Source organism: Mustela nigripes, chromosome 9 (genome assembly GCF_022355385.1).
Source record: "Mustela nigripes isolate SB6536 chromosome 9, MUSNIG.SB6536, whole genome shotgun sequence".
Classification (NCBI taxonomy): domain Eukaryota; kingdom Metazoa; phylum Chordata; class Mammalia; order Carnivora; family Mustelidae; genus Mustela; species Mustela nigripes.
Window position 1 is genome coordinate 77,941,760 of NC_081565.1, and position 11,377 is coordinate 77,953,136.

Below are 11,377 nucleotides of genomic sequence, written 5' to 3' on the forward strand. Positions count from 1 at the left end.
GCTCCAATTCTCCCCACCACCTTTACTGCACAGTCAAAAATTCTTGTACAACCAGATGCCTGGTTGGCTCAGTGGGTTAAGCCTCTGCCTTCTGCTCAGGTCATGATCCCAGGATCCTGGGATCGAGCCCCGCATCAGGCTCTCTGCTCAGCAGGGAGCCTGCTTCCTTGTCTCTCTCTGCCTGCCTTTCTGCCTACTTGTGATCTCTGTCAAATAAATAAATAAAATCTTAAAAAAAAAATTCTCGTATAACCTTACCGTCCCCAAAACTTCCCTACTAATAGCTGAGCTGTTGACCAGAAGCCTTACTGATAACACACACAGTTGGTTAACATATTCTGTACGTTATGTGTGTTATGTACTGTATTCTTACAATAAAGTAAGCTAGAACATTAAGAAAATCACAAGGAAGAGAAAATACAGTTATAGTACTGTATTGTAAAAAATTCACATAGTAGTGGACTTGCACAGTTCAAAGTTGTGTTTTCAAGGGTCAAATGTATTTTAACTTTACTGTAATATTGTAATGGCTGTGATATTCTGTGTGTGTTTTATTTGTTCCTTAAGCTGCTGAAGGCAGTTAAGAGAATTTTGTATCTTATGTTTTGATTTTAATTAAATATCTAGGGGAGTAAAATTAAATAAGCTCATAATCATATAAATATTTGAGATATTCTAACTTCATAAGTTTTGATGGATTTGCTTTATAAGTAGTATAGAAATATTTAGAAAGATTGTGATCGCTCAGGGGTTAAGTGTTAGTAACAGAAAGATTTGAAGTTTAGTGAATTGAGCATTAAACAAAGAAAAGAAAATGTGCAGTGTCCACTGTGGTGTTAAAGGATAGATCAACACAGTTGACTGCAGTTGTGGGGGGGGAAATCCTTCAACATGGCACTTTCTCCCCATCCCCACTCATAGATACCAGAGTCCAGGAGCCCAGAGGGCCTAGAACTTCACCTTTATTTGGTTTTTTATTTAGTCATGCCTTTTAAATGTTATATTTTTTGTCCTTTGCCCATCGTTGTTATGTATCTGAAGCAGACTACAGTCATGATGATCTAAAGCATCTTAACTGAGAATCTCTCTTAACGGACTTTTAAAACTGAACTGGAAATCTGTTTTTTATTTATCTGTATTTCCTACTTAGTCACCAACATTTTTTTTTTACTTTTTTTTTTTTTAAAGATTTTATTTATTTATTTGAGAGAGAGAGAGAGTATGAGAAGGGGAGGGTCAGAGGGAGAAGCAGACTCCCTGCCAAGCAGGGAGCCCGATGCGGGACTCGATCCTGGGACTCCAGGATCATGACCTGAGCCAAAGGCAGTCACTTAACCAACTGAGCCACCCAGGCGCCCAGTCACCAACTTCCTTAGACTTTAACTTCTTTGTATCTGTAGGCTGTGACACATAGTAAAGTGTTCAATAAACACATCTGAAGAAATTACAAAGACGGTAACATTTTGTAAACACAAGAAATGCTGCACAGGGCAAGTAATAATGCTCACAGATTACTGAGAGGCAAGTAGGTTGGTGTAGTTCCTTGGAACTGAGGTCAGCCGCGTCTTATAAACATGTTCATAAGCTTTGACTTCGCTTATAGGAATCTGGCCTTAGGTAATAATAAAAGGGAAAACAAAACAAAACAAAAAAATAACAGGAAAAAACCTGCATGTCCACTCATGGGGAACTAGTTAAATAAATTACAGTTCACTCACTGGATGGAAAATCAACCCTCCATTAAAAATATGTCTTGAGTATCATGTAGCAATATGAGAAATTATTTGTAGCAAAAGCTTATTTTAAAAGCAGCATTTAAAACAATTATGACAACATTATGAAATGCATGGATTAAAACTTGGGAGAAAATAACATCAAAATTATGAGTGTTAATTCTAACCCTCTTTCATTTCTCAATTTATATAAAACATGGTTTTGTAAATTGCCTTGCCTTCTGTCCTTAAATTTGCATCAGAATTAGATGCAGTTTTTAAAAAATCGCTGCTTCTTGCGACTACATATTTAGTTGCAGGAATCAAATAGAATATACATTCTGGAAAATGTGAGGTTTAATCTAGGAACAAATTCTACTTTCGACTTTTAGCCCAGAGTAAGCAGGAATCTCAGGCGCCCTATGACAGATCATGTTTCTACCAGCTTTGTACACACGGTTAATGTAAGCAAATGGTGCAATAGCTTTTTGGAAAATGAGGAGGAAGGAAAAGCAGCACAGAGTTGAAATGACAATGAAATAAGGTTCAGACAGACTTAAAAATGTTAGTAAGCATCCCAGCCCATAACCACCGCCCGAATGAGAGTGGGACCATCTTAGATCCTCAGCCCACATAGCCTCCAGTTTTTGAAATCATCAGTACATCTGAAGTCAGCCATGCAGCAGTTTCAGTTTCAGTACTTGTCATACGCCATAGCGCTAAATGCTTTCTCAGGACCTTGTTGACGGACATTACATGGTGCCGTCTCTACTGTTAACGCAACTCTGAGACTCTTAGTACAAACTCAGCAATCAGAAACTTCACACCTGTTCCAACTCCATCTCTTCTTAGGTTGGAGGCAGTGGAGAATGTATTTTCTCCAAAGACCTAATTTCATCCAGGATCCCTATTCATCTAAATAGGGGTAATTGGATGTTACTCTGCAGAAATACATCTAGGGAGTTTATTAAAAATATAGATGTTAGGGCCCATTCAGCAGAGACTAAGACTGAAAAGATTCTAGATTTAGAGACTAGAAATTTGTATATTTAATGAACATTTTTTCAAAAGGTTTATTTATTTTAGAGATAGAGCATGGGTACGCATGAGCAGGGAATAGAGGCAGAGAGAGGGAGATAATCTTCAAGCAGACTCCCCACTGAGCATGGATCCTACACAGGCCTTGATCTCACGACCTTGAGATCAAGACCAGAGCCAAAACCAAGACTTGGTCACTCAACAGACTGGACCAGCCAAGTGCCCAGAACATTCCCATTCTTACTAGTGAATCTGATGAAGGTGATATATACAACCTATTCATTGATAAACAGTGTCTCAAACCCTTCTCAGAGTAGTCTCACCCTACACGTTGGTCATGAAAATATTTCTAACTCAGGGTCCTTCCCTGAACTCATCCAGAATGGTCACGGATTGGATTTCCTCAGGCTTCCATGACCTTCTGCAGCATCCTACTGACTTCATCATCAAAGCTTTGGGAATTGGCACTGACACTGTCATGGTCTTTGTGAAAAATTTTAGTTCGTTTTCTTAAGAAGTTTATGATAATCTATTTGTTTGCCAATATACCAGACATAACACCAAACCCACACTAGCATAGTCATTAGTCATGGTTTAGGATAAACTTGACATCTCGACTGAAGAGTGGATTCATCTGAATCTCAGGCTTCATTTCTGAGCTGACATCCTGTTGGCTTAAAGAAAGAAAAATGGCGGCTCTAGATAGAGATATGTCATCCTTGTTTATGCTTCTTTCTGTTTTTCTCTTTTTAAACCTTTTTATCCCGAGGGCTCATCAATGCTCGTCTACTTGAAATAAATCGGACCACCTGTAACACGTGTGGGTATCCTGATAACTGTTGTTTCAGACTCTCCAAAGTTCCTTCTCACCCCTTACTTTTCTCTTGTTCATCCATGTCCTTGGATGATTCCTGACAAAAACCCTCACCATAAACAACAACAAAAAAACTCACCATATATCGTCCTCATCATCATTGTCATCATCATCATTAAAAATGTATTAAACGGGGCACCTGGGTGGCTCAGTAAGCCGCTGCCTTCGGCTCAGGTCATGATCTCAGGGTCCTGGGATCGAGCCCCGCATAGGGCTCTCTGCTCCACAGGAAGCCTGCTTCCCTCTCTCTCTCTGCCTCTCTGCCTACTTGTGATCTCTGTCAAATAAATAAATAAAATCTTTAAAAAAAAAATGTATTAAACACCTAGAAAGTGACAGGTATTTTCCCAAGGACTACAGATTTCATTGTATTACATTTTATCTTCACAATCTCATGAGGTCTGTGTTTTCCCCCTAACTTATGAGTAAGGAAACTCCATCATGCCTTCCTCCCCTTTCATTCCTTCACCTTCAATCTACATTGAAAATCCCCTCATAGGAAATTCCATATAGGTGCAGGCTTCTGGTTAATTCTTTTCTTGAAATATAGTCAACTGAGGCACCTGGGAGGCGCAGTCATTAAGCGTTGGCCTTCGGCTCTGGTCATGATCCCAGGGTCCTGGGATCCAACCCTGCATCGGGCTCCCTGCTCAGGGGAAGTCCTGCTTCTCCCTCTCCCACTCCTCCTGCTCATGTTCCCTCTCTTGCTGTCTCTCTCTCTGTCAAGTAAATAAATAAAATCTTAGAAAAAAATATATATATAGTGTCAATCTTCTGCTTGTGCATGTAACCCATACTTGAGAAATGTGTAATACTGTTGAGTGCATACAGTGTAAGGATAATTCTACTCTCTCAAAGGTAAAATATTCTAAAACTATTTAGTTGAGAAATATATATATTCTTCTTCCCCTGCAGTGGATCTCCAATGGGCAGTATGTCTTAGTGTGTCGCCCATGTGAGAGTCAAAGAAAGTCTCTGACTCGCTGAGCCTAAGTCCTATGCCTACCCTGAGGCTGCATCAAAACAGAGACAGAGAAGATGTGGTCCCTCCCGCTTCCACAGAGGAGAAACTACTTCCAAATAAGAGTTAACCTCCCCTTCCGCTCGTGCCACTGTGATGGTTCATGTTACGTGTCAGCTTGACTGGGTATTCTGGGTGTGCCTAGGAGGATGTTATGGGTGAGACTATATTTAAATTACAGATGAGGAAAGCAGATTTCCCTCCTTGATGTGAGTGGGACTCATTCTGTCACCTGAAGGCTTGACTAGAACAAAAAGCCTGTCCAATTTTCCCAGCACCATTTATTGAAAAGGCTGTCTTTTTTCCATTGGACATTCTTTCCTGCTTTGTCGAAGATTAGTTGACCATAGATTTGAGGGTCTATTTCTGGGCTCTCTATTCTGTTCCATTGATCTATGTGTCTGTTTTTGTGCCAGTACCATGCGACACATGAAAAAGTGCTCCATATCACTCGGCATCAGGGAAATACAAATCAAAACCACAATGAGATATCACCTCACACCAGTCAGAATGGCTAAAATCAACAAGTCAGGAAATGACAGATGCTGGCGAGGATGCGGAGAAAGGGGAACCCTCCCACACTGTTGGTGGGAATGCAAGCTGGTGCAGCCACTCTGGAAAACAGCATGGAGGTTCCTCAAAATGTTGAAAATAGAACTGCCCTATGACCCAGCAATTGCACGATTGGGTATTTACCCTAAAGATACAAATGTAGTGATCCAAAGGGACACATGCACCCGAATGTTTATAGCAGCAATGTCCACAATAGCCAAACTATGGAAAGAACCTAGATGTCCATCAACAGATGAATGGATCAAGAAGATGTGGTATATATACACAATGGAATACTATGCAGCCATCAAAAGAAATGAAATCTTGCCATTTGCAACAACATGGATGGAACTAGAGCGTATTATGCTTAGCGAAATAAGTCAAGCAGAGAAAGACAACTATCATATGATCTCCCTGATATGAGGAAGTGGTGATGCAACATGGAGGCTTAAGTGGGTAGAAGAAGAATAAATGAAACAAGATGGGATTGGGAGGGAGACAAACCATAAGTGACTCTTAATCTCACAAAACAAACTGAGGGTTGCCAGGGGGAGGGGGTTTGGGAGAAGGGGGTGGGATTATGGACATTGGGGAGGGTATGTGCTTTGGTGAGTGCTGTGAAGTGTGTAAACCTGGTGATTCACAGACCTGTACCCCTGGGGATAAAAATATATGTTTATAAAAAAAAAATAAACCTTAATTTAAAAAAAAAAAAAGCCTGGCTTTCCTGCAAGTAATGGGAAGGAAAGACTGCCTGGAGCTCGTTGGTTGGTTTCTTCTGCCTTCACACGAGAACCGAAGCATTGGCTCTTCCTACATCCTGAGCCTGCCGGCTTCCAGACAGGTCTAGATCCAAAGATGTCTGGTGCTCAAGCCCGACTCAGACTGTAAATCCATCACTGGCTGTCCCCCACTTGATCACAGCAATCTTGGGACTTACCAGCTCTATTATCAGCTTGGGAATTGTCAGCTCTGATCTTGGGATTTATCACACATAATCACGTGTGCCAACACACACACAAACACACACACTGTTGGTCCTGTTCTGTTTCTTTGGAGAACCCTGATTCACACAGGCAGGGGTTTATCTGCAGTCAGCCAAAAGTGGGCAAATCTCCACAATAGAATTTTCCATCATTTTTTTCTTAAATCTATTCTTAAATGTTCTTAAACCTGGTAAATATGTTAAATCTTATATGTTATATGTTAGAATATGTTATGTTAACTCTTACATGTTCTTAAATTTATTCTTTTCCTTCTCAACTACACACCTCACGGAAGTGCTATAAATAGATCAGGGTTTACCATTTAAGTATATTTAAACAAGTTCATTTTTACATCAATTGTACTGTTTGGGGGCACCTGGGTGGCTCAATGGTTAGGCCTCTGCCTTTGGCTCGGGTCGTGATCTCAGGATCCTGGGCTCTCTGCTCAGCGGGGAGCCTGCCTCCCCCTCTTTCTCTGCCTGCCTCTCTGCCTACTTGTGATCTCTCTCTCTCTGTCAAGTAAATAAATGAAATCTTAAAAAAAAAATGTACTGTTTGTATTGTTACTTCAACTTTCCAATTTTCAACTTTTTTAATAAGATAAGATTTTAAAATGTCATAGGTTTTACCTAATTGTTTGATCCCAATTGTACCCACATTGCCTGGGTCAAATTAAATGCTGGGTCGCAGGCAGCGCTGCACACTGACGGCTTGCCATGCTCATTTTCAGCCATATAAAATTTCATCACAAACATGCTAAAGTCAAGGACTTCTCGTGCCCTGTGTCCTTTCCTGTGAGGGAATGAATTCATTCCTCCTCCCCAAGCTATAAACCAAGGTTGATGGAAACTGCCCGGGGATGGGCCGGGTGCAGAGAGAGACTTTTCTCTCTCACTTGCTAATTCTGTTTGTTTACCTAGAAAGCCTTCATTGTACAAATAAAAACAGAATAACAAAGGAATGGGCAATCTTAAAGACCACTAGGAGGGAAACCAAGTAGAATATTCTAGCAATCACCAGGTCCACCGTGAGGAGGGCCGGTGTGAACAGTTAACAAGTTTGAAGCCAGATTTGCTCATTACATTAAAGTTGTCTCTTATCATACAGCCTGTCATTTCAACAGCGCAGCGTAATAGAATATAGCATTTAATCAGAAAGTACTGATTCATATATTAAAACAATTACTGCAATAAGAACAGCTCATTTTAATAAAAATAAAAAACAGAGATTCAAACCACTGCTGGCCAAATTACTTACCTCCCCAGGCACAGTCCACAAGAACAGCTCAATACAGCACCATTTGTCTCTACAGCAGGTGGGAATCCTGGCTCTCCTTCATTCCAACACCATTTATGAAGAGGATCTACTAATCTCTTCACTGCAGTACTGAAGTCTAGAAATGGAAACGATGAACTTTCATTTCAAGACATTATAATGTCTTTCTCACATAAAACCCATAGAAATACAGAAAACACATTTTAAAGGATATTTGGCCATGCTGAAGGATAAAAAGAAGACAACTCCTGTAATAGATAAGAAATCATGAGAAATCCTGGAAATACAAGCGCCCAATAGGTTGAGTTTATAAGAAAACTCACAGCAAAAGACATGTGTGAGAAAGTTCCAGCAGCAAAGGTGAGAATGGCTCCCACAGGATCCTGCGCTGCGATTTCAGCATTCTTGTCCAGTGTGTCATGGGAAGTTTATCCACCAGGAATCTCTAGAAAAATCAGTTGAGGAATTAAGGGGGGAAAAACCCTAATTCTTCTATAAGCTAGCAACCAATATATGGAGGTATCATCGGTTTTAAGGAATTCACTAAATCTAGTAAAAAGCCAGACACCAGGGGCCTGAAGTTTGGGGCCAACCTTTCTAGGAACCTGGACAAAACATGGAGGAGAGAAGCAGGAATGATTTGATCTAGTCTTTCTGTAGCTCAACGACATTGTGTTAAAAATAGCATTCATGGCCCAGTATACTAACAGTTATTCTTATAAATAATCAGTAAGTTTATCTCATGGCACATTTTAAACAGATTCAATGAACAGTGTGCCAAAAACAAAAACAAAAACAAAAACAAAAACAAAAAAACCCAAACCAAGTTTGTAAAGTGAAAGGGGTCCTTAAATCAGGACCTTGAACTAGTGATTCTGTGCAGTGTGTGAACTTCCTAGCAGATCTTCCTGCTACGCCATTCATATACTGCCTAATGATATTTTATAGCACTTCACGTGTCTGGATGTTTGCTCTAGGCTACAGTTCTTTGTAAAGATCTTAAGAGAGGAAATGGAAGAAGATGTAAATGTGATTGAAGGATGTTCCCTTGGGAAACCAGAAATTGATCTAATATCTGAATGAGCAAAAGCAGTATTGACTTTGACAAAAACCCCAAACTTGTTTTAAAAAGAAACAAGCTTCTGTGAAATAATGTGTATCCTAACACCCAACTGAGAGATGGCTTTGCATGACTGAACAAACATCGATGCAGAATAAAAGTCATCTTTGTCATAAAACAAACACAGAGGCTATCAAAGAGGGCAACAAATGCTTTGTGTTTTCTAAAATTCAAGGATGTTAACTTTTAAATATTAAATGTATGTGGTATGTGGGGGTGCCTGGGTGGCTCAGTCGGTTAAGCATCTGTCTTCAGTGCACGTGGTGATCCCAGGGTCCTGGGAATGAGTCACATCCGGCTCCTTGCTTAGCTTAGCCGGGAGCCTGCTTCTCCCTCTCCCTCTGCTGTGCTCTCTCTCTCTCTGTCAAATAAATAAATAAAACTTTTATATACATACATATATATGGTATGTAGTAACCTTTACATTTTTAAAATGATTCTTATTTGATATTTGTTTTGGTTTTATGTTGACATCTTTCAATGGCTAGTCACCAAATAATTCTTAAATGTAATTCTATGGATCACTCAGAGTAAAATATTAATCTTGATACAAATTTTTTTTTTTAAGCATTAAAATCTGCCTTGAAAACTGTGAGCTATGTCACACTTTGAGTTTCAGGAATGTCAATTCAACAAGATCCATCCACATAAAACGGCTGCTAGAATCCCTCACCCATACGGAGCTACACGTACCAGACCCTGCACGGAGCGCTTCGTGGACCTTGACTCAACTGCCTCTCTCGAAGCCGGGTGGCGGAAGTGTTATTCTCCTCCTGGCTTTTCTGGGGAGGACAGTAAGGTTACAAGATAGTGTGTCTTTCCCCAGGTCACTTGGTTCACAAGTGACAGATGCCGCCCGAGCCTTGGACCGTGGAGCTCATTCTCTTCACCAAGACCTCACCGCCCCTCCCTCTGAGCTCTGTGGACCGCCCTGAACTGGCCCTGTGACAGGACTGGGCCTCTGGACTTTAAGAGTCAAACACTCCTGGGGTAAACAGAGGCGTACATAAGCTGCAGTAATAATGATGGTGAGAAGGAGGAGGAGGAAGAATCGGTAGGGGAAGGAGTCGGGAGAAGGAGGAAGAAGATGGTAGAAGGGAAGGGGAAAGGGAGGAGAAGACGGTCAAGGGCAAGTTATAAAGGCTAAGATGAGACCATGAAGCTGGTACTGGGCCGACCCCGTGCAAACCAGCGGATGAGACCTCCCCTCCCATTTCCCATGCCACTACCCTGGCTGGTACAGCCTCTCCACCCTCCCTGCCTTATCTGCAAGACATGGATACCTTTGCGACAGGCTCGAAGGTCATGGCGAGGATTGCATGGCCAACCCCCGCAGGTGCTCAGAGCTTGAGTTAGTCCTGCTACCCCCTGGGGAACAGTGGGTGAGTCAAGCGGATGGAGGCAATCTGGGAAGATTCCCCCTGAGCCTTGAAACGAGTTATTTGAAAAACATAAACAACAAAATCCCAACTCTAGTGCTGCCATAAAAGCCCTTTACAGACCACAGAAGCAACCAGGAAGCAGGTCCACAAGCAAACCACATTTCAGCTCGGGATGTGCGGATGATGTGTTCGGAGAGGGAGGTTCACAGAGATTCCACGATACACAAAGGTCCTGAAGCTGGAAACCTGAGAAACAGTGAGGTGCTCAGTGCATGGGGACTAACCAGGGGTTTTCCTTCACCTAATTTCTTGTCTCAGAGAATCCTGGGTATTTTATTTGTTTCTTTTTGATTTCAAATTTGAATTACAGGCCTTTGGGACCCCAGTGTACAATCTGCTTCTTGCTCTTTTCCCCCTGCCTAGCGCACACAGTGTGGTTTAAAAAAGCAAAAACAAAAACAAACAAACAAAAAACTGAATCAAATGTATAAAATAAAAACATAAAATATAAAATAAGATTAAAATTAAAAGGCTGATATGCTGTGATGCTGAGTTTGGGCCGAGTTTGTTTGCTGTCTGTGTTCATAATCAAACAGATGATGCTTCACAAAACCAAGCCACACAGATAATCTCAGGAGATCTCAGGAGGAGGAAGTGACCTGAATGTCACAGGGTAATAGTTTCTGTTACTGCGTTAATTAGTGTTAACCTCACATAAAACTAAAAAAAAAAAAAAAAACAGTTTGGGCTCCCCCTCATGGTGGTATATTTTGAGAGCTGAACTCAAATAACGTTTTTTTTTTTTTTTTTGTGCAGGAAAAGCATGACTACGCCTTAGTGAACCAAAAGAAAAATTGCTTTTTAAAAGAAGAAAGACAGCAAAGCTCTGACAAATGGTTCCGGAGTGTACAAAGAGAGCTGTTTGTGACGGACGTACAGTATCAGAACCAGAGTGCCCACTAATGGCCCTCATACTTAGTGTACACTGATGGTTCCTGGGCAACCTGCCGGTAGATGGAATGTGCACGTGTGCACCTGTGTGTACTCATGTGTGTGTATGAATTTGTGCTAATTATTAATGTAAAATATTTTGCTTTGTGACATAAAAATTAAATTCAGGTTTCCGGGTTCTCTTTAAAAATCAGAAGCTCTGGGAGGCCTGGTTCTGCAATAATTAGCTGGAACTGAGTAGTTAAGGCTCCCTAAAGATAAGCCCATTCTTTTTCTTTTCTTTCTTTTTTTTTTTTTTTATCATGAAAAAACTGTATTTAGATTTAGCCAGCTGGACTCAGTTTAGATGATCCCAATTTTGTTGGCAACATCCAAAGCATCATAGTCAGGGGCCAGCCGAACGTATGCCTTCTTCTCTCCATCAGGCCTGATTAAGGTGTTGACCTTGGCTACATCAATGTCCTAG